At 41.1% G+C, this 24,121-nt stretch overlaps 1 long non-coding RNA gene across 5 annotated transcripts; it reads left to right on the forward strand.

Moving 5' to 3' along the window:
- Positions 1–1,849: 1,849 nt before the first annotated feature.
- On the forward strand, positions 1,850–23,949 carry LOC106984170 (uncharacterized). 5 transcript variants are annotated; one of them, XR_008292645.1, is made up of 4 exons: positions 1,850–2,579; positions 13,357–13,418; positions 17,228–17,379; positions 23,497–23,949. It is a non-coding gene; the product is annotated as an uncharacterized LOC106984170 (long non-coding RNA). The 5 variants fall into 5 exon arrangements; XR_008292646.1 differs by lacking the exon at positions 1,850–2,579 and adding an exon at positions 5,881–6,043; XR_008292647.1 differs by lacking the exon at positions 1,850–2,579 and adding an exon at positions 13,172–13,257.
- Positions 23,950–24,121: the final 172 nt, after the last annotated feature.

Consider the following 24,121-nt stretch of genomic DNA (forward strand, 5'->3'; position numbering starts at 1 on the left):
ATTTTATGGACGTCAACAAGCTAATCCTGAAGTTTTTATGGAAAGGCAAAAGTCCCAGGAGGACCACTAATATCAAAGAAGAGGAACAAAGTCACAGGCCTGACAGTGCCTGATATCAAAACGTACTGTAAAGCTACAGTAATCAAGACAGTGTGGCATTATCAAAAGACTAGAAAAATAGAACAGTGGAACAGAATACAGAGCCCGGAAATAGACTCACACAAATACATTCAATGGATCTTTGCCAAAGGTGCTAACTGGATAGTCTTTTCAGCAACGGGGCTGGAAGGGGCGCCTGGGTGCCTCAGTCAGTTAAGCAACCTACTTCTGCTCACGTCATGATCTTGCAGTTAGTGGATTCAAGCCCTGTGTAGGGCTCTGGGACAACAGCTCAGAGCCTGGAGCCTGCTTCAAATTCTATGTCTCCCTCTCTTTCTGCCCCTCCCACACCTGTGCTCTGTTTCTGTCTTCTCTCTCTCAAAAGCAAATAAACATTAAAAAAAAAATTGTTTTTAATGGTGCTGGAACAACTGAATTTCCACCTGCCCCCCCCGCCAAAAGAAAGTCTAGACATAGACCTTACACCTTTTGCAGAACTTAATTTGAAATGGATCATAGACCTAAATTTAAAACATGCAACTTTAAACTTCTGAAAAATAACATAGGAGAAAAACTAGGTTTGGTCATAAGTTTTTAGACACAACACCAAAACACAGTCCATGAAATAGAAAATTGACAAGTTAGACTTCATTAAAATTTAAAACTTCTGTGAAAGACACTGTTTACAAAATGAAAAGACAAGCTACAAACTACAAGAAAATATTTGCAAAATACATATCTGATGAAGGGATTGTATCAAAAACAGTCAAAGAACACCGAAACCTCAACAATAGGAAAACAACCCAATTTAAAACTGGGCAAAAGATCTGGGGTGCCTGGGTGGCTCAGTTGGTTGGGCAACCAGCTTTGGCTCAGGTCATGATCTCACGGGTTCGTGGGTTCAAGCCCCGAGTTGGGCTCTGTGCTGACAGCTCGGAGCCTGGAGCCTGCTTCGGATTCTGTGTCTGCCCCTCCCCTGCTCACGCTCTGTGTCTCTCTATCTCTCAATAATAAATAAACGTTAAAAAAATTTTTTTTTTTTAAACTGGGCAAAAGATCTGAAACAGACACTTCATCAGATAAGATATGTAAATGGCAAGGAAGTCTTTGACGAGACTCAACAGCATATGATCTTAGGGAAATGCAAATTAAAGCAACAATGAGATAGCACTATACACCTATTAGAAAGGCTCAAATCCAAATTACAACACCAAATGCCAGTGAGGACGGGGAGCAAAATGAATGCCTATTCATTGCAAGAGGATAGCCAAATGGTTGATCTACTTTGGAAGATCATTTGGATATTCTTACACAGATCAACATAGTCTTGCCGCACGAACCAGTTACCACACTTATGGATGTTTGCTCAAATGAGTGGAAAATGTATGCCCATGCAAAACCCTGCACGTGAATATTTAGAGCTGCTTTATTCATAATTGCCCCAAACCAGACGCAAACGTGGTATCATTCAAAAGTTAAATGGGTAAATGAACTGTGATACACCCATACAATGGGAGATTATTCAGCGATAAAAAGAAGTGAGCTATTAAGTCATGCAAACCCATGGGGGGAACCTTAACTGCATATTGCTGTGTGAAAGCAGCCAGTCTCAAAAGGCTACATACTGTATGATTCTAACCATACGACATTATGGGAAAAGTAAAATCATAGAGGCAGTAAAAAACAGCTGCCCGAAGTCTGAGGAATAACAGGAAGGATGGGTGGGTGAAACATAGGTGGTGAAGCTCTTTTGCATGATACCATAATGGTAGACAATGACATTATGCATTGGTCAAAGGCCATAGGACAGTATGTGGTGTTTATATGTTTAGTCTTTGTCTCCAGTTCCTGGACCAGAGCTTCAGAAACCCTTCAAGTTTCACGAGTGATAAAGTGCATCTTTGTTATGCTAATGAGGTAGCTAATGGCCAGATGTGAAAGGAGCCCTAGATAGCTTCGTGATGGAGGCCGGTTGCCAGAAAGACCAAGCTTGTGATTAGAGAGTTGGTACTTTCAGCCTTGGTTCCCAGAGTTTAAGGAGGAGACAACACTGGAGACTGAGTTCGTGCATAGGTTCCCAGGTAGAAGAAACATGTCCTAAGCTCCTGACTGAGAATCTGAATGGATTGGACTTCCCACCAGAAAGTCTTGAAGCTACGGAACAATGGAGCCATGCCTTCAAAATTCTAAGGGAAAGTGATTTCTAACCGACAACTGTATACTGAACCGATCAAGATCATTCAAGTGTGATAGAACGAAGACTTTTTCTACATACTACAAAGAATCAATCATAAAGTTTCTCTCTCAAGCTCTCTTTGACAGGAAGTAAGTGGCAAATTAAATGTGCACTTGCCGCACAAAAATAAGAAGACCGCAAGTCAAAGGAGGTGAGAAGTTTCCCACAACACAGAGGCTTCAGCATCAGTTAAGAGGCAAACATTGGTGAAGGATGTTGTTGAAAGGAGACCCTGGGATGACAGGTATGTAAGAGGCCCAGAAAGGAGCAATCCCATTTGAAACTGGATGATAGAGGGCTCTAGGCGGCATGTCTCCAAGAAAAGTAATGTATGTGAACATAGCAAGAGGTTCCTGCTTCTGAGAGACGGGAGATGAATTAATAAGAAATTCGAGTACAAACCAGTGGGAAAAAATGAGGCAAACTGACCAAGAAAAGAAATGTAATCATATCGCTTTACATGACTCATCTTTGAATAATATTTATGTAGGCATAGTAAGATCAACATATTATTTATTAGTTTAGGCCCAAACCATGATCATGGGGTAGCCACAGACGCTAATGTTATTTTCCAGAACATGTTACTTTCTTTGGTCCGATACAAAAACAGATCCACAAATACGAATATGCTCTAACAATGACCATGGTAGGGTATGCCTAACCAAAGATATTACTATATATTGGGGCGCCTGGGTGGCTCAGTCGGTTGAGCGTCTGACTTTGGCTCAGGTCGTGATCTCACGGCACATGAGTTCAAGCCCCGCGTCCAGCTCTGTGCTGACAGCTCAGAGCCTGGAGCCTGCCTCTGATTCTGTGTCTCCTTCTCTGCCCCTAACCCACTTGCATTCTGTCTCTGTCTCTCTCAAAAATAAATAAACATTAAAAAAAAAATTTTAGAGATATTACTATATATTAAAATCTCTTTATATTCCACGCAATGCCTAAAGTATAGTACTATTATTTAAAAATTGCACCTTGGATCTCTTCCTGGTTTATAATGTTGCTTATGGGTAGCAGTAAAGATAAGAATGACTATGATACATTTTTATTCAATCTCCAGAACTGAGAACTTTGTCTTTTTCAGGTCCTTGAAATACTAATAATGAATAGTACTATCCTAATTAGCATTATTGCTATTTCTAAAGATTTCATTTTACCATAAAGACAAAAAACAGTCAATCACTTATAGGTCACTTGCTCTATTGAATTATGTAACTTTCTCTTCCTTTTTAAAATCTCAGCCACATGACTAACCAGACTGCCCTAAACTCTTTATAATGTTAACCTTCATTCCGGAACACATTTCCTTCCTCAGGGTTTTGCATCAACAAGGTTATGAACGATGTTTTATTGAACAGTGAAACCACCACTTAAAACACTCCTCAGCTGACTTTTCTGGAACAAATTTACGTACATTCTAGAGAATCTCACTTAAAAGAGAATATCTTCCTGGAAAACAAATATGTGAATAATATTTTGTCAATTCAGTCACTTCTTAAATATGCAAGGGGTGCTCCCTATTTCAAAAGAACATTGAAATAAGTGTAAAGACACTTGTGAAGAGTGAATAATTATTCCTTAGTAAATATTACTTCTTAAGTTTGGATGTAGTGTGACTGGTTATTTTACAGTAGAACACTGATGTGTAAATCATAATCGTCTCTGTTGTTAAATTACCATTTTTCCCAGGTATTTACAATTTTTACAAAGCTACTTTTAAGTTTTAATTGTAATTCCAGTTAGTTAACATACAGTGATGTTTCCCCCCTTTGCTTATTCGTCTTGTTTTGTTTCTTAAACTCCACGGATGAGTGAAATCATATAGTATTTGTCTTTCTCTGACCGACTTATGTCACTGAGCATCACACCCTCTAGCTCCATCCGTGTCATTGCAAATGGCAAGATTTCATTCTTTTTATGGCTGAATAATATTCCATTGTGAATATATGCCACATCTGCTTTATCCATCCATCAATTGCTGGACACTGGGTGTGCTTCCATATCTTAGCAATGGTAAATAATGCTGCTATAAACATAGGGGCACATGTATTCCTTTGGATTGGTGTTCTTGCCTTCTTTTACAAAACTGTGTTTAAAATTCCTTCATCATAGGTGATTTCGTCATGTTGAAATGGTCGTCTGCACTAAAAATTCCATCACAGGGGTGCCTAGGTGGCTCAGTTGATTAAGCCACCAACTCTTGATTTCAGCTCAGATCAGGATCTCACAGTTGTGAGATCTAGTCCTGCTTGGGGCTCTGCACCGGGCGTGGAACCTGCTTAAGAGTCTCTCCCTGCTCCCCCCCCCCCCAATAAATAAACAAATAAATATTCCATCACAGTTATGAGCCACACCTTTCACAGGTAATAAAAGTATGGTTGGATGACATACCAATAACTTAAACATAACTCGTAAATATAGTTGAATTAACTTACATCATGGCACGTGACTCTCATTTCAAAGGTGTGTGTTGAATTCCACTTCCCTAAGAAATTAAAATACATTTCATCTCATTTAGAAAGCCCTCTCCTCCACAAAATAGAAATATTCTAGGGGGCTACTGAAAAATTTTAAAGCAAAGCTAACGTGAAGTGGGTCTTAAAAAAAAGAGTTTCAACTGTCAATTGGGTCATTTGCTTTGTTTCAAGGTTCTATTTTCTATATTCTTTCACTGACCCTGATGAATAACACTTCAGGCAAGAAATATAAATACACTGTAGTGCACTGGATACAGAATTCTTCTAACAGAAAATATGAAGAGATGGTCAGCAATATACAAGAATTTACTGTAGCGCATGCGAAATAGCCATGTTGATAAAAGGACACAGCTCTTTCTACACCAGTGTCCGAAACGATTATTGAAAGAACACCATAATATGCTGTGTCCACTCAAGTTCAATTTAATGTTTAATAATACCTGGAATAGTTAGGAGCATCTGAGTTCTATTAAGCAAGTAAAATCATTAAAGTCTCTGAATGCATCCGCATCTCGCAGGAGATGTGCCACATTGACATTTAGGTTACCCTGGGCTCCATCATTTATCAGCTGGGTATTCCTCTGTCTCACAGGCCAGTACTCTTTCGGTATATTACAAATTGTATTTGCTTTTAACTGTGGCATTCTCTCTGGGATTCCTCCCTAAACGGTGAAAGCACACACCCTTCACAAGGATGCCAAATGCTCTGTTCCAAGTTTCTCATGGCCAAAAGCGTTCCAGATGTTCAGAATGAGCCGTAGCAATTGCATTTACACAGCCAGGAAAATGCATCATTTCTGAACTGTACTCATATGGAAAATTACTACAGTTTCAATCATTCAGTCTCTCGCGGTGTGGATAATGAGGCAGTTGTAGTAACTTGACCTTTGGATGGCTCCCTCATCCTTCAGCTCTTTCGATAGCCCTTTCTATGTAATTTTGCGCGTCATCAGAAATGGCCTTGTCTTTGCTTTTCTTCCCTATCATTTCTTCTATGTCATCATTACTTCATCTTATAGAAACTTCCTGAGGGCTGGGTCTATGCTGGAAATGGTCTTTGAGGCCTGGCGCTGCGCCCGGGGAACGGCAATTTTTCTACACGTCTAGAGTTACCATATTTTTTGGTTCCTCGGATCCACGTTGTTCCCATTGTTCCCATTTTAACAAGTCAGAATTTAAGAGTTCTGTAATCATCACTGTCAATAGGATGTTTCAGCTGCCGGACCAAAATGTAAGTTGAGACAGGTTTTTAAAAAATGTTTTGCCTGCTCATGTCGCCAGGCTCAGAAGACATCCCTTGAACACTTTGTCACCTGGCTGTATTATTTGCATTCTTAACCACTCCAACCGTTAGATTTTTAACATAAGTTTGGATTCCTTGTTGTCACGGAAAATGCATTCCAAAAGATTGCACAGGGAAGTAACTCAAAACCGCAAGTTAAGCGGCAGATTGTGCAATGAAAAGAAACAAAAGGCCAGAAGGAGGAATTCATGATCTCACTTGCATGTGTATTTTTAATTGTTTTTTCATCATCATAAGCATATTCTTTAATCCTCATCAATTACTTCATCCATCTCCTCACCCGTCTCCCCTCTGGTGACCATCGGTTTGTTCTCTCTAGTAAAGAGTCTGCTTCTTGGTCTCTCTCTCTCTCTCTCTCTCTCTCTCTCGTTTACCTCAGTTCTTCTGTCTTGTTTCTTAAATCCCAAATATGAGTGAAATTACAGGCTATTTGTCTTTCTCAGTCTGACTTATTTTACTTAGCATTACACTCTCTAGCTCTATCCATGGTGTTGCAAATGGCAAGATTTCATTTTTTAATAATATTTATAGTATAGGTATATACACCACATCTTTATCAATTCCTCAGTCAATGGGTACTTGAGCTGCTTCCTGATTTGGGCTATTGTCAATAATGCTGCTATAAACGTAGAGGTGCATGGATCCCTTTGAATTAGTGTTTTTGTATTTTTGGGGGGTAAATACCCAGTAGTGTAGCTACTGGATCATACGGGAGTTCAATTTTTAACTTTTTGAGGAACCTCCGCAGTGTTTTCTGCAGTGGCTGCACTAGTTTGCATTCCCACCAACAGCACAAGAGGGTTCCTTTTTCTCCATATCTTCACCAACACTTGTGATTTCTTATGATTTTGATTTTAGCCTGACAGGTGTGAGGTGGTATCTCATTCTAGCTTTGATTAGCATTTCCCTGATGATGAGTGATGTTGAGCATCTTTTCACATGTCTGTGGGGCATCTGGATGTCTCCTGGAGAAATGTCTGTTCATGTCTTCTGCCCATTTTTTAATTGGATTATCTGTTTTTTGGGTTTGACCTGTATTTAGTTCTTCATGTATTTTGGATATTAACCCTTTATTGGAGAAGCCATGTACAAATATCTTCTCCCATTCAATAGGTTGCCTTTTGTTTTTTTGTTCTTTGTTTTTTTGTTTTTGTTTTTGTTTTTTTTCCTATCAGAAACTTTTTATTTTGAGGTAGTCCCAATAGTTTATTTTTGCTTTCATTTCCCTTGCCTAAGAAAAATGTCCATTGGGCCACCTTGGTGGCTCAGTTGGTTAAGCATATGACTTTGGCTCAGGCCATGATCTCATGGTCTGTGAGTTCCCAGTCCTGTGTCGGGCTCTGTGCTGCCAGCTCAGAGCCCGGAGCCTGCTTCCGATTCTGTGTCTCCCTCTCTCTCTGCCCCTCCCCTGCTCATGCTGTGTCTCTGTCTCAAAAATAAATAAAAACATTAAAAATTTTTTAAAAAGTAAATAAACATTTTTAAAAATTTTTTTAAAAAAAAGAAAAGAAAAATGTTCTGTGGCCAATGTCAGAGCCATTACTTCCTGTGCTTTCTTCTAGGATTTTTATGGTTTCAGGCCTCACATTTAGATCTTTCATCCATTTTCAATTTATTTTTGTGTATGGTGAAAAAAAGTGGTCCCCTTTCATTCTTTTGTGTGTAGCTGTCCAGTTTTCCCAACACCATTTGTCGAAGAGACTTTTCCCCTTTGTATATTCATTCCTCCTTTGTCAAAGATTAAGTGAGCATATAATTGTGGGCTTATTTCTGGGCTTTCTCTTCCAGTTTGTTGATCTCTGTGTCTATTTTTATGCTTGGTATCATACTATTTTAATTATTACCAACTTGTAATGTAACTTGAAGTCTGGAACTGTGATATCTCCAGTTTGGTTTTTCATTTTCAAGACTGCTTTGACTATTCAAGGTCTTCTGTGGCTCCAGACAAATTTTAGGATTGTTTGTTCCAGCTCTGTGGAAAATGCTGTTGGTATTTTGATAGGGATTGCATTAAATCTGTAGACTGCTTTGGGTAGTATGGCCATTTTAGCAGTGTTTGTTTTTCTAATCCATGAGCATAGAATGTCTTTCAATTCTTTGTGTCATCTTAAATTTCTTTCATCAGTATTTTGTAGTTTTTAGAGTACAGGTGTCTTTCACGTCTTTGGTTAAGTTTACTACTAGATATTTTATTGTTTTCGGTGTAATTGTAAATGGGATTATTTTCTTGCTTTCACCTTCTGCTGCTTTATTATTAGCATATAGGAATGCAACATATTTCTGTACGATAATGTTGTATCCTGCAACTTTACTGAATTCATTTATGTGTTCTAGTCGTTTTGTGGTGGTCTTTAGGGTTTTATATATATACTATCACGTCATCTGTAAACAGAATTTTACTGCTTCCTTACCAGTTTGGATGCCTGTTGTTTCTTAATGTTGTCTAGTTGCTGTGGCTAGGACTTCTAGTACTATGTTGAAAAAAAGTGGTGAGAGTGGGCATCCTTGTCTTGTTCCTGACCTTAGGGGAAAAGCTCTCAGTTTTTCACCATTGAGCATGATGTTGGCTGTGGGTTTCTAATATAAGGCCTTTATTATATTGAAGTATATTCCCTCTAGACCTACTTTGCAGAGGGCTTTTATCATGAATGGATGTTGTACTTTGTCAGATGCTTTTTCTGCATCTATTGAAATGATCACACGGTATTTTTCCTTTTTCTTGATGTGATAGATCACGTTGATTGCTTTGCAAATATGGAACCACCCTTGCATCCGGGGTATAAATCCCACCGGATCATGGTGTATGATTTTTTTTTTTTTTAATGTCTTGTCGGATTCAGTTTGCTGTTTTGTTGAGAATTTTTGCATCTATATTCATGAGAAATACTGGCCTGTATTTCTCCTTTTTTGTGGTGTCTTTATCTGTTTTGGGTATCAGGGTACTACTAGCCTCAGAGAATACATTTGGAAGTTTTCCTTCCTCTTCTATTTTTTTTTGGAATAGTTTGAAAAGAATAGGCATTCACCTGTATATATTTTAAGAGGTTGTTTCCTCTCCAAGGATCAGCCTCTTCTTCAGTGATTGACCTTATGAAGGCCCACCTTTTGCAAGGGAGGCCTATATCACAATAAACCTAGTATCCGTCAAAGAGGCGTGTAAGATTCGCAAGGAATTTTTCAGGAGCAAGATTGGGGCTGGGCTTAGGAAATTGAGAGAAACAGGTGTACTGTTGTCATTTGAAGCCAAAGGTCTAGATAAGCACACTCAAAAAGAGCAACTAGACGATCAGAATTTTATTCTTCTGGAAAATGTGCAGAGATGATGCTTCCTGACCAGGGTTTTAGGACGGAGGGAAACCCTCTGAGCTAGGCCACAGGCACAAAAGCACAAAATATCCCATGGGCTCAGGGCAAGTAAATCTCCTATTAAAAGCACAGGGCTGTTACTGGAACTCTTGAAATGTAACAGGATATTACCATGTTGTTATTCTTCCGTCCTAATGGCCAGCGTAGGATGCGTGACCCACACACTGTATAGTGGGAGGTGCAAGTGCTGTCCTGTCTCTTGTTTCTTGAGTCAAGTCAGGATTGGCTGTCCATGGTCTTACCGCTGATTCTTCCTGGTGTCCCCAGTAGAGCTGCAAAATACCTTTAGATGTTACTTTTCCATAGGCACAAGCGGATCCCCTCCTTTGCATTTCCCAGGAAGCCCATCTGAGCCATTTGTCTTGTGTTAGCCCCAGAGGTTTTCCAGGACCATCCGTCACCATCGCCTTAGACCTTACCCCACTGCTTTCCTGCCCTGAGCCCCTCACTCTTGCATGCCTCCATTCATGCTCGCAATCTGCAAGAGTATTTCCTCTAGTAGCCTCCTGAGAAAAGGAGCATGGAGGGTAAAATGTTTAAGGCTCGGCATTTTTCAAGATTTTATTCTAGATGATAAGAGAAATGAAATTATAGAAGGAAGCGGGTTGGAAAGCCAAGCTGGGCTAAAGGATTGGTGCTAAGATGTGGAAGAGGAATACTTTATCAGTTATAGTTTGCTCTAGAGCTATTCTTATTGTTTTCTTAACATCTTATTTTTTTATATGTATAAAATCATGTATGCATTCATTTAAAGCTTTGCACTCTGCAAAAACATGTGCTAAAAATAACAGGCATATGGGATAAATAGGGTTAGGGGCAGACCATGCCATGCAACTTTATAACAGGAGCGCTAACAAAACAACAAACATCTTTTTTTTTTAAGGCTCAGTTAGTCTCCACTAGCAGCTTGCCCTGGGTAGCATTTGAACTTGGTGGCTTGCACTTTCTTCCTGGAAACATAAGGTCATTTGCTTGCAAGAGACCAGATTATCAAAATGAAACATCTCATTCAGGAGGCTTCATCTTTTTTTTTTTTTTTTAATATAGAAGGAAATATTGTTGCAACTTCCTTATCTGTCTTCACAACTTCATCAAAAAGTTTAATGTTGGAAAATGTGTAGCAGTTCTTGGAATCACCACCCCAGCCCTTGCTTTCACGAAAGGAAGATACCTTGTGGGATTTCTTTCTTATGGCGTTCATGTATTGCTAAGGCTTGCTTTCATTGTGGAGAAAGTTTGCTCCTGATTTCTTGGAAATCACATGCAGGAAAAATGGTTTATGAACCAAAGTGACCTCACCATTGTTTCACTGATACCATTTCCCTGCTTACCAGTTGCGTATGAGCTAATTCGTGTCGCCAACACACGTGTGACAGCAGCACACATATGTACCTTTTGTTCTTTGAAAGACTTCAGGGAATACACCACCCCTAGAATCTTAACACTGTTTTGTTTTGCTTTCCGCCCACCGCCCCCACCCCCTGCCATTTCCTCCGTCCTCTCTCCATGTTTCTTTTCTTCTGTTCTCTACAGGCAAGGAAAAATATGCTTGATTTGGTCAGGATTATATTTAGCAGCACACAGAAATCCAAAATAACGTGGCTTAAACAATAGAGCCGTTAATTTTTCTCACATAAAAATAATCTAGAAGCAAATGACGCAAGAGTCCTGCTCTGCTCCAGTCACCATGTTCATACTCCAAACACAGGAAAAAGGAAGAGTAGACCTGCCAAAGGGCACAGGTCCCCTCCTTTTATGGAGCTGAGCCTCAGAGAATACTTAGTTACATCTCACCGGCCATATCTAATTGCTAAGGGTCTAAGAGCTACCCTCTTATAGCCAAACACACTTCCTAGGGTTTTATTATTAAAGAAGGGAGAATGGATATTGTGAAGCAATCAGTATTCTCTGCTACAGTATAACTTCAAAGTAATTCATGTGTACTGGGCATTTTTAATATGCCAGGAACTGTGTCACTTGATTTCTACCATTAAAGATACACGACAGCATGAGGGGCAAAGTTCGTCAGAAGAATTCATGGAAAGTCAGAGTAAGGATTCGTGCCCAACCATGGAAGGGTACACAGTCAAAAATTACGTTTGGTTAACTTGCTCTCTTTATAATTGCTACTTGCTTCACAGTCGACCCCAGGGACAGGAAAATCACTTGGAAGCACATTTTTCTTGTGTGGGGAGGGGCAAGAAGTAGTTAAAGAGTTCAGAGACTTTTTCGAGGAAAGGAAGCTGTGTTCTAATTCTTGTTCTGTAAGATTTGAAGTGATGGGGATCTCCCAGATCAACCGGACTAGATATGGGGAATGAGGCCCCTGAAATAGAGTTACTGTAAAGGTAGAGGGTGAGCCAGCTCTGCCGATGAGTCTCCGTCTCGCTGTCCCTCTCTCTCTCTCTTAGAGAGAGAAGTGAAGGGATGGCATGTCTGGGTCTGGGAGGTCGGGTCCGGGGACTGGCCTTGACCCAGTATCCAGAGGTCAACTTGTGCTTATGAAGCACTGACACATATCTGCAAGAGCAGGTTGCTTCTAGATGTAATAGCTGGGGTGAAGAACTTTCAGGAAATAATCTGGAGATTTCTTTACCCTGTGGTCTCACAGCCGGGGTAGAGAATCTAGCCAGTGAGACTATGCCTTCTACCCAGCTCTCCGGCGTGGCTCATCAGGGCAGAGGCCCTTTCTTTTACTTGCTTCTTCCTCCCACGTCCCTGATTTCATCTTTCACCGGTCCCAATGACTTTCCTGGGTTGTTTTGCCTTTACAGTAGCCAACACAACCCGATAGCATTGTTCCACTGAAGCGCAAACCTCCACGGATTCCCATTTGTAAGGTAACTGGCACCTGTCCGTTCTCCTGACTCTAGGGCAAGGAAGAGGAAACAGGTTTCTCTGAAGAGCTTTGGCTTGGACCACCCTACCTTGAAGGGAGCATGGGGAATAGAGAACCCACACCCAGAGAGTCATTATTGCTGGAGAAAGATGCCACTGCATTAGTTTCCTACTGCTGCTATAACAAAGCATAACAAACTTAGTGCCTTAAGACAGCACCAATATATTACCTTACAGTTCTGGAGGTCAGAAGGTGGACATGGGGTTTTAGGGGCCAAACTCAAGGTGTTGGCCGAGTTGTGTTCCTTCTGGAGGCGGTAGTGGAGAATTCATTTCCCTGCTTTTCTAGAAGCTGCCTGCATTCTTTGGCTCAAGTCCCTTCCTCCCTCTTCAAAGTTCATCTCTCTGAACTTAGCTTCTGTGGCCACATCTGCCTTTCTGACTGCAACCCTTTCCCCAGTCTCATGATTACATTGGGCCCACCTTGTTAATACTGTACAGGACGTTCTTTCCAACTTAATGTGATCCTTCGTCACAACCGCAAAGTTCCTTTTACCATGTACGTTAACACTTTGGCCAATTCTGGGCATTACTCCATGGACATCCTTGGAAAGTCATCACTGAGTCTACTGTACCACCCTGTACATATGGCCACTATGAAAACATGACACCGTTTAGCTTCTGGGCTTTGGACACAGCTCACCAGAGCCGCATCTGACTCAACCGGCAGACCGCTCTGCTGTTGTGAGTGCAGCGAGGGAGGTCCTAGTTAAACAGAAACAGACTCTTCCCCTGGGACACTCAGAAGCAGCCAAGTGATGGACAGAAGTGCTAAAGCGCCATGTTCCTTTACCCAAGAAAACTGTAGCCCGGAAGATATGCAGAAAAACTTCAGTTTGAGGGTGTGGGCATTTTACAGCAACTCCAAGGCCAAATAAGTAAGTACGAGAAGCAAGAGAGAGTTCTTGGAATATTTAGAATTATCCATGGGCATCCGGGTACAGAGCAGGCACACTTCTTCTTCTCCTTCTTCCCAGGTGGACAAAGGGCGATTGCGGCCTCCTCACAGATAGAATCCTCAGTGTGGAAACTGGAGCAGGTAAGCCAGACATTGCTTCAGCTAAGTGGCTCCTGGAAAAACTGAGGAGCCCTCATGGATAAGCAGGCTAAGGGGCATAGCCACTCATTCTTCCTAGAAGAATTGTTTGGGGATATATTCTAGGAAATTAAACAGTGACTTGAAAAGTGAGGGATATATACGTGGGATGTGAAAAATAGTGGTAATACTAGCAAAATATATAAAGTCTAATTGTTGGTGTAAAATGTGAAACGAGCCAAAACTTTAACACAAAAACTGGAACTTACCTTGCACATTATCTGCACGTAGAAGATTCTGGAATGGAAGGAGGGAAGTCAAACCATGCTCAAATCATGTTTGAGAACATAAAAAGACACTGAATATCTCTAGATGTTACTAGAAGACTACAAATTAAGTAAGTGCATTAAACATGTGAGTATAAGCACTATTCTATTAATACATCATGTATATGTTAGGTGCTAGGAAGATAGATATCTGTATCTATCCATCTATATAGATACAGATATCTGTCTATATATATGCCATAAAAGAGAATGAAAATTAACTATGCAGAGAAAAAACTCCTCAGTCCAACAAAGGTAGGAAGGGGATGAGGAATAGGAAAGAGTGATAATTGGCAAACAAAAACTAGGATGGGAAGATATGAGAAACAAAGTAGACATACAATAATTTCATCCAATTAAAAGGCAGAAGCTCTCAGAGATGCCTGGCTGGCTCAGTGGGTAGAGCATGTGACCCTTGACCTCAGGTTGTAAGTTTGAGCCCTACATTGGGCGTAGATCCTACTTTAAAAAGAAAGAAAAGGCAGAAGCTCTCATAGTGGGGTAAAAACAAATTCTAACTCTTTGATATTCAAAAATCATACATTAAAAATAAAAAGGGACCAAAACGGGGTGCCTAGATGGCTCAGTCGGTTGAGTGTCCGACCCTTGAGTTTGGCTCTGGTCATGATCCCAGGGTCGTGGGATCAAGCCGCACATTGGGCTCCATACTGAGCATGCAGCCTGCTTGAGATTCTCTCTCTCCCTCGGCCCCTCTGTCCCTCTACCCAGTCATGCTCTCTCTCCCTCTGAAATTAAAAAAAAAAAAAAAAAAAAAGCGAACAAAAAGAATGGGAAAGATATACAAGGCAAACACTAATATAAAGAAAAGTATAACTATAAAAATGAAAATAACTGGACTATATGGCAAAAATCTTTATTGGTGAGAAGGCATCCCTTATTGATGAACCACTAATGTACCTATCAATATACCTTCAAATGTATAGCAAACAAACTTGACAGAATGACAAGGAGAAAATGAGAAATCCCCAACCAGAGTAGGAAAGTTAAGTATAATGGAGAAATAAAAATATCAAACTGAGAACAGTAAAACTTTAAAAATTTTCATGTAATTAACAATTTACATTAACATGTAAAAATTTTCATGTAATTTTCATGTAATTAACCCATTTTACATGGGTGGCTCAGTCGGTTTTGTTTTGTTTGTTTGTTCAGACCCTTAGTTTTGTTTGCCAATTCACTATAGAGAGCCCTATACTGAAATCCGCATGGAATACTTGCCAAAACTGATGATACATTAGGCCACACTGAAGAATTTAGAGTCCCCAGATCAGAATTCACATAAGACCACATTCTTGGACCATAATGCAGAAAATGTGGAAATTCACAAACAAAATAATAAAAAATCAAAACAAAATACATTCTTTCCATTTGGAAATTTATAATCAGTCTTTTAAATTACTCAGGAGCAAAGAAAAAATAGAAACAAGAGTTCTAAATTAATTATCTGAGGGTATTATTTTTCCTATATCAATTAAATTTAACAAACAAAACACGTACCAAATATTGATGGTTACTAACCATTTTTAACAGAATTAATAGACTTTATTTTAATCATTTATTATTCAGATTAGAATCAAACTTTACTTGGGGCGCCTGGATGACTCAGTCGGTTAAGCATAAGTGACTTCAGGTCAGGTCACGGACCTCGCGGTTCGTGAGTTCAAGCCCCGCGTGGGGCTCTGTGCTGACAGCCCAGAGCCCGGAGCCTGCCTCGGATTCTGGGTCTCCCTCTCTCTCTGCCCCTCCCCCACTCGTGCTCGCTCGCTCTCTCTGTCTCAAAAAAAAAATAAACATTAAAAATTTTTTTTAAATAGAATCAAAGTTTACTTGTTTGCTTAGTCTTTATAAATCCTTGTTTACATAAACTGGGGAAACAATGTGATAGCAATTTACTGAACAAACCAGAAGAAGAATTTGCAACCTTATTTATTTATTTATTTATTTTTAAGTTTATTTTAAAGTTTATTTATTTATGTTGAGAGAGAGAGAGAGAGAAAGACTCGTAAACAGGCTCCAGGCTGACAGCACAGAGCCTGATGTGGGTCTTGAACCCACAAACGGTGAGACCGTGGCCTGAACCAAAGTCGGACACTTAACCGACGGAGTCACCCAGGTGCCCCCACAGCTTTATTAATGCTACAAAAGATTTAGGTAAAAAAGGAAAATTAACTGTGTCCAAATGAACTAAGAACTAAGCCCCCAAGCTGAGTGAGTTGAGTTGGACTGACAGAAGGATATGTGGTAAATACAACATAACTTAGATCCACCAAGTTTTTAAGTTGACCCTTTATTTATTTTCTTTATTTAAAAAAAATTTTTTTTTAATATCTTGTTTATTTTTGAGACAGAGAGACAGAGCATGAGCGGGGGAGGGGCGGAGAGAGAGGGAGACACAGAATCGGAAACAGGCTCCAGGCTCTGAGCCATCAGCCCAGAGCCCGACGCGGGGCTCGAACTCACAGACCGCGAGATCGTGACCTGGCTGAAGTCGGACGCTTAACTGACTGCGCCACCTAGGCGCCCCTTAAGTTGGCCCTTTAATTTCATTCTCCTTTTCCAGTACATTTTCCCCAATCCTGCCGCTCTTGACACAGCTACTCTCCAGAGCTGGAGTTCTGTGCACCTATAGTATCCAGAAAAAGAGCCGTTTCCCTGTACCGATAAGTGGCACGAGTCACAACATGTGACAAACCCTTACACGTAGGGAAGACCGAATGTGCACCGGCGGCCCCTTGCAGAGCGGGCCCCATTCAGAGACCTAGCCAAGGACCTCAATGATGAAAAATGCCCCGTAATATGTCTGGGAGGGATCTGTGGGAAGAGGCTGAGCTATATAGGAGCAAACCAAACTACGGAGAAGTGATCAAGCTCTCTTTTGAAGGAACCGATGAGCGTAATCAAGGTATTGAAATAAATAATAATGATAATCGGTGTCTACACGTTTGACTTTAAAACGATGTCTAGGGGCGCCTGGGTGGCTCAGTCGGTTGAGTGTCTGACTTTGGCTCAGGTCATGATCGCGCGGCCTGTGAGTTTGAGCCCTGCGTGGGGCTCTGTGCTGATGGCTCAGAGCCTGGAGTCTGCTTCAGATTCTGTGCCTCCCTCTCTCTCTGCCCCTCTCCCACTCATGCTCGGTCTCTCTGTCTCTCTCTCTGTCAAAATAAATGAATGTCAAAAAAAAAAAAAAAAAAGATTCTCTTTCTCTTCCCTTCTCCCCTGCTCATGCTGTCTCTCTCTCAAAAAAAAATTTTTTTCATTAAAAAAAAATAATAAAACAATATCCAGATGACTGCCCTGTGGACAGAGTGAGAAAGTATACCAGAATACAGCCAACAATATTTGAGTACAGGTTAAATATTTCCATCCACAAGGCAAAATATTCACTAAGCACTCACTGATACTACTCCCAGTGATAGAATTTGTAAAGAAATTCTTTTTTAACTTCATATTTGTGTGGTGTGATAGGAATACCACATGGAAAGATTTCACCGCCTCCAGTCATTAAAAGCTCCGTGACCAAGAGAAGCATGCAACCTGGACTAAGAAAGCATAGGAAACCATAAACTCTGATCTGGCTGTAGGACTGGATGCGGGGCAGGACGGGGCCTGGGATCCAGGTAGAAAGGAGGGAAGGGATGGGGGTGGGGCAGTGGGGTGGGGTAGGGACTGGGGGAATTTGGGGTCAGGTTTGCAGCTTGGACAACTCACGGTGCATGTGTCGGAACCGTCACTATTTAGCTAACACGGCTTATCTGCCGTGACACTTGTGCCCAACCAAAAGACATTGTGGACCAGATACAGACAACCAGTAACATGAGGCAACATGTTCAGATAAATTGGGAAGTCATGTTTTATAATGAGTCATGGTATGCTAAATGTGTATGTCACAGAGGAAGCAGAATTGATAAAAGTAAGATAATAAGAGACGAAAACTATGCCTCAGTTCTTGGGCATGATATCAGAGTCCCGTGGTACATCAAGATGTAAGTTCTGCCCGGAAGTTTCACATCCACAGAAGTTCTCTATGTTTCTTCTGACCAGATGTCAACGTCTAACTTATCCAGTGATTCACATCCTCCCTCTCTATGGTGCTAATGCTACAGGAGATTTTACTGGCTCAGTTTGGGAACCCAGGTTTCTGTCATTGCAGCTTCTGAAAGATATCTGCCTTGGTCTTAGCCTAAGGATGATGGGACCACATCGTACCACTAGTAGCAGGAAAATACTAGGCAGTTCTGGGGCGCCTGGGTGGCTCAGTTGGTTAAGCGTCCGACTTCAGCTCAGGTCAGGATCTCGCGGTCCGTGAATTCGAGCCCCGCGTCGGGCTCTGGGCTGATGGCTCAGAGCCTGGAGCCTGTTTCAGATTCTGTGTCTCCCTCCCTCTGCCCCTCCCCCGTTCATGCTCTGTCTCTCTCTGTCTCAAAAATAAATAAACGTTAAAAAAAAAATTTTAGAAAATACTAGGCAGTTCTTACATTGATTGATTCAAAGAACAATGAATGTTGATCTAACGAAAGTAATTAATGTCATTGCCAATGCTGCTTTGAAGGCCATAGCTGTCAGGGCTATGGAAAGTGTCTCCTCAGGAGCTGAAGGAAAATAGAATACCTGAAGAGGAGAATTTGTTTGGATTAAAATTTATGAGAGCCAGAAGTAACATCACCGGGCCCACCAGCTTAAAACTTAGATTATCTTCACCATTTTAAAACCAAAGTGAAACTTGTCTCATGCTACATGAAAAGCAAACACAATAGAAAGATGCCATAAAATTATTCGTTAAACAAACCTCCCAACAGGGTAGACACATTGTCAACTTAGTAACCAGTTTGGAACTCGTCAATGGTGATCTCTAAGCAGCTGGGTGAAGCCACCGTGTGTGACAGTGCCGCCTTTGTGTGTCATTATTTCCTGATTTGACGTCGTGGCTGAGTCCGACAGTAGCTATCTTCTTTCGCTTTGTGTTGGATAGTGGCCAAACACAAGGATTTATCGTGCCCGACATGGGCACCCATTGATTTCCAATCAATCAGAAGTGCTGAAAAGTATGCCTCGTGGCCCTGCTCTATGTCTCACAAATCAAAGACGTCGCAGTTCCCCCTCACGATTCTGATTTTCCATTTTTACTTTGTTTTCCCCTGAACATTTCCTCTCCTTCCGCTCTTTTTGTTATATACATACAAATGTTAATTCATTTTTGAGAGAGTAAGCATGAGCCAGGAAGGGGCAGAGAGAGAGGGGGACAGAGGATCTGAAGTGGATTCTATACTGTCAGCAGAGAGTCCGATGCGGGGCTTGAACTCCCAAACCGTGAGATCATGACCTGAGCTAAAGTCGGTTGCTCGACCGACTGAGCCACCCAGGTACCCCTCTCGTTCCACTCTTTTAACAAATAGTGCCCGCCTTTTTTTTTGTGCCAACACTGTTCCAGGCGTTTGAATATAGTAGTAACTAAAGCAGACAAAAATTATTGCCCCAAATATTCAAACTTTTAAAAGAAAATATAAAGGATATATTATCTATATCTGTAGATACACCTTTATGATGTTGGGATAGGATAGATTCATTTGACCAACATGCAAATAGCACAAAAATATTTTTTGAAAGGCTGACAAGTTGACTACATTAAAATAAAAGTTACGTATATGTAACTTTCTATTAGTTCTGTTTCTCTGTAGCGCAGTTTATTTATTCATTCACTTATTGAAGGACATCTTGGTTGTTTCCAATTTGGGGCAATTATGAACAAAACTGCTATAGACATTTGCATACAAGTTTCTGTATGGACATAAGTTTTCAGCTCATTTAGGAAAACACCTGGAGGGGCGCCTGGGTGGTGCAGTCGGTTAAGCGTCCGACTTCAGCCAGGTCACGATCTCGCGGTCCGGGAGTTCGAGCCCCGCATCGGGCTCTGGGTTGATGGCTCAGAGCCTGGAGCCTGTTTCAGATTCTGTGTCTCCCTCTCTCTCTGCCCCTCCCCCGTTCATGCTCTGTCTCTCTCTGTCCCAAAAATAAATAAACGTTGAAAAATAAATAAAAAAAGAAAAAAAAAGAAAAAAAAAGAAAACACCTGGGAGCACCATTATGGGATGGCGGATGATGTTTTGTAATAAATTGCCAAATGGGCTTCCAAAGTGTCCACCCCGTTTTGCATTCCCACCAGCAATGAATGGGTCAAGCTGGGGTAGAAGGTAACATGTTATAAAGCACTGGCAAATACTTGGAAGGATATTTTATCTAATCTACTTAAAGTCTTCTCCTTTAAGCATCTAACTAAGGGGCACATGGGTGGCTCACTTGGTTGAACATCCAACTCTTGGTTTCGGCTCAGGTTGTGATCTGGCAGTTCATGGGTTCGAGCCCTGCATTGGTCTCTGTGCTGACAAATTCTCTCTCTCTCCTTGGGATTCTCTCTTCCTGCCCCCCCCCCCCCCGCCCAAAGTAAATAAATAAATAAACTTTAAAAAAAAAGAATCTAAGTAAAACCTAAAGGTTTAGTCAGCTGACTGCTTTTGCCTGTGTGTCTTTTGCCTTCTGGCCCTCCACTTCCACTCCTTACCACTGGGAAAGAAAAGAAGTATAAATGTTTTATATAACTCCAATTCTTAGCCACTTATGACTTTATAAATATAGATTCACCCTAGACTTTTGGCTTTTTAGCTTAAAGTTGCACGAGAATTTTAAACTGGGATTGAAAACTCCCTTTACCATTTATTAAAAACACACACACACAGGAGGAGAAAATACCTTAGCAATGTTCAGTACTTTCCGATAAATAACATGTCCGACAAATTGAGTAAATTAATGATGGCAGGTAAATTTCGAGCTAAGAATGGTCAGGTTTGGGTGGTGTGATAACGGGTCTGAAATGTTTCTTCATGGTTCTCGACATTTCTACGTATAATCTGTGTTTCTGCAGGCTACACTTGCCTGGGAATTCAGTAGGCAAATGATAACAAGAGTAAAACAGGGTTCATGTTCCACCCTGTTTCATTCTGCAACACCACCCACCCCATCTCCACATACATCTCAAATTCCTCCGGGTCTACCAATTCTGTATTCTAGGCACTAAGGCAGACCATTGGAAGAAACCTTGATTATGTATCTGGAAATAAAAGTAGAACATGTCCCTGGTGTAGAGTTTTACAAGTCCCAAATGATGGGGGGGGGCGCTTCTTGTCATTTGCCCTGCTTTCGCCTGGCCTTGTAAACATTTGGTTTCTAGGTTGCTCCATATGGAGGAGTGTAAGTTAGTCTGGCTCTCTCTCTGGGCTGTTTTGTTCCTCTCTTAAATATATATTTGGGACAAAAAGCCCACAGATCTGCAGTCCAAAGGCCTAAGAATGAGGAGAGTTGATGATGTAAGTTCCAGTCTGGGTCCTAAGGCAAGAGAAGACTGATGTCCCAGCGTGAAGACCTTCAGGCAAAGAGAGTGAATTCTCTGTTGCTCAGCTTTTTGTTCTATTCTGGCATTCAGTGGGTGGGATGGAGCCTGCCCACATTGGGGAAAGCCATCTGCCTTATTCAGTCTGTTGATTCAAATGTTAGTCTCATCCAGGAACACCCTCACAGACATAACCCAGAATAATATTTAACCTAATATCTGCCTGCCTCCTCCAGCCCCCCTCCACGGCCCCGTCAAATTGACATGTAAACATTAACCATCACAACATCCATACAATGGAATATCTTCCAACAGTAAGGAGAAATGAGCTATCAGGCCATGCAAAGACACAGAGGAATCTTAAACATGTGTTGTAAGTGAAAGAAGCCAATTTTAAAAGGCTACACACTATATACTTCCAACTCTATGACATTCTGGAAAGGGCAAAACCGTAGAGGCACTAAAAAGATCCGTGGTTGCCAGGGATTTGTCAGGAAAGAAGTCATGAACAGGTGGAGCCATGAAACTAAGAATATGATGTCCTAATGGCGGATATATGACACTAGGCATTCATCAAACCTCATAGAACTATAAAACACATGGGGTGAATCCCAATGTAAACCAAGGACTTTAGTTAATAATAATGTATCAACATTGCTTCATTAGTTACAACAAATATACATCGATGCGAGATAATAATAGGGGAAACTGGGAGGGGGTATATGTGAACTCTTTACTTTCTGCTCATTTCTTTGGTAACCCTAAATTTGTCTTAAAAATTGAAACCCATTAGTTAAAAAACAAACAAACGAGCAAACTTTGTTCCGTACAGCCAGAGGTATCCCTGCTGTGTGTGATGTTGTTACTTGTCTGAATCCCTGTGCAGGCTGCAGGGTGTGGCTTAGACTTGATATTTTATTCTGTGGCTTTTAAAATGTTTATATTCACACACTTAGCTATTTTTGCCAAACCCTGGCTGCCTTATGCAGAGGCCTGGTTTCAGAGGCCCTTTCTACCTCCGTCACATATTCTTCCAGACTCAGCTCTTGCCCAGAAACCTCCAATTAGACGAGGGTCCCCAGTATAGATTCTCCCTTCTCTCACTGTACAGTGAGTCTTTATTTCCTGTTAGCTAACACGGATGAATTTAAATATAATCACAGATAGCTTCTACAAAAAGTAAGAAAAATCAATCCATCTTCAAGGAATAAGGCATTCAATGGATCCAGACTCAGAGATGACCAAGATGTTAGAATTGACAGGGAATTTGAAAGAACCACGATTAAAATGTTAAAAGATCTAATGGAACAAATGGACAATGGGCATTAACTGATGGGGTACTGATTGCATTAGAAAGACAAAAACTTATGGGGTACTGATTGCATTAGAAAGACAAAAACTATCAAACAGTCCAAAGGAAATGCTAGAAATAAAATTTTAAAAATGGGATCAGAGATGAAGAATTTCTTCAATAAGATTACTAACAGCCTGGAAACTTCAGAGGAAAGATCAGTGTAGTTGGAAATACGTCGACTGGAATCATACAAACTGAAACACAAAGAGGGAGTAGAAGAAGGAGGAGGAGGGTGAGGAGTAAGAGAAGGTGAAGGGGAGGAGGAGGGAAGGAAGGGAACAACTGTGGGATAAGGAACTAACACACTTGTAATTGGAGTCGCAGAAGAAGAGAGTGAGAGGAAGTATAAAGGATATTTGAAGAGATAATAGCCAAGAATTTTCCAAAGTCAATGAAAGAATATAAGCCAAAGATATATTAAAGAAAAAAAATGTGAGGGCCACCTGGGTGGCTCAGTCGGCTAAGCATCCGACTTCGGCTCAGGTCATGATCTCACAGCTCGTGGGTTCGAGCCCCACATCAGGCTCCATGCCGACAGCTCGAAGCCTGGAGCCTGCTTTGGATTCTGTGTCTCCCTCTCTCTCTGCCCCTCCCCCACTCGCACGCTGTCTCTCTCTCTCTCAAAAATGAATAAACGTTAAAAACATTTTTTTAAAGAAAAAAAAATCATTGTCAAACTCCTAAGTACCATATTAAGGAGATCTTGAAGGCAATCAGAGGAGGAAAAACATTACATACAGACCTGCAACCACACCCTGCCAAAACAACATTTGCTCAGTATAAGTCAAGCAGAAGCTGTGACCAGCTATCTGACCCGCTGCTGGGTTTCTCTTCTTTGTTTGCTATGAAAATGGGAAAACTTAAATGGACTTATCCTAGTATCTCTGGGTTTGGAACCTCCCCAGGGTCCTCCTATCACCAGCTAGACCCCAAGACCTGACCTTTCCTGCCCACCTGCTTGTACTCACTGACCTTTGTCATACTTTTTTTTTTCTTAAGCTCTTCTCTCCAGCTTATCTCTTAACTCAGGCTAATGGACAGCAAAACCACCCTGCAGGCAATAGTGAATGATGTGACAAGACCTCCAGTTGGACCAGATGACCCAGACCAGTTTGAACTAAACCCCTGACTTGCACCTGCACAGAGGGGCCATGGAGTAACCTCTGGAATGACCAACAATCACCTTTATCTCATTATAATACTAAGATCTCCATTCAAGGAGGGAACAGTAGCCTCATTTACATAACATGTATGTGTAGGCATGTTCCTTTCAGGCCCATGCATGACCTTATGCCCACCTCTGCGTATGATGACAAGACTTCCTCATCTAAACATTCATCTTAACCCTAAACAAAAGAAACCCAATCACCCTTGCTTGAAGAGTCAGGGCTTTGGAAGTTATTCCTTGCAATCTCCTGATTTGCTGCAAATAAAGTTTCCTTTGTGTGACAATTCACCTGGTATAGCTTCTGTGATTCACCAAAGGAGCAAATTCATGTTGTTTTGGTTACACTGCCCCTAGTGGTCTTACTACTTTTGTATATCCCAGGGTGTTGGCTTATAATAAAAAATGGAGGCTTCCCCACGTCCAGGTTTTGCTGGCTCCAAAATGTGAGGTGGGAGA

This window comes from Acinonyx jubatus, chromosome F2 (genome assembly GCF_027475565.1).
Source record: "Acinonyx jubatus isolate Ajub_Pintada_27869175 chromosome F2, VMU_Ajub_asm_v1.0, whole genome shotgun sequence".
Taxonomy (NCBI): domain Eukaryota; kingdom Metazoa; phylum Chordata; class Mammalia; order Carnivora; family Felidae; genus Acinonyx; species Acinonyx jubatus.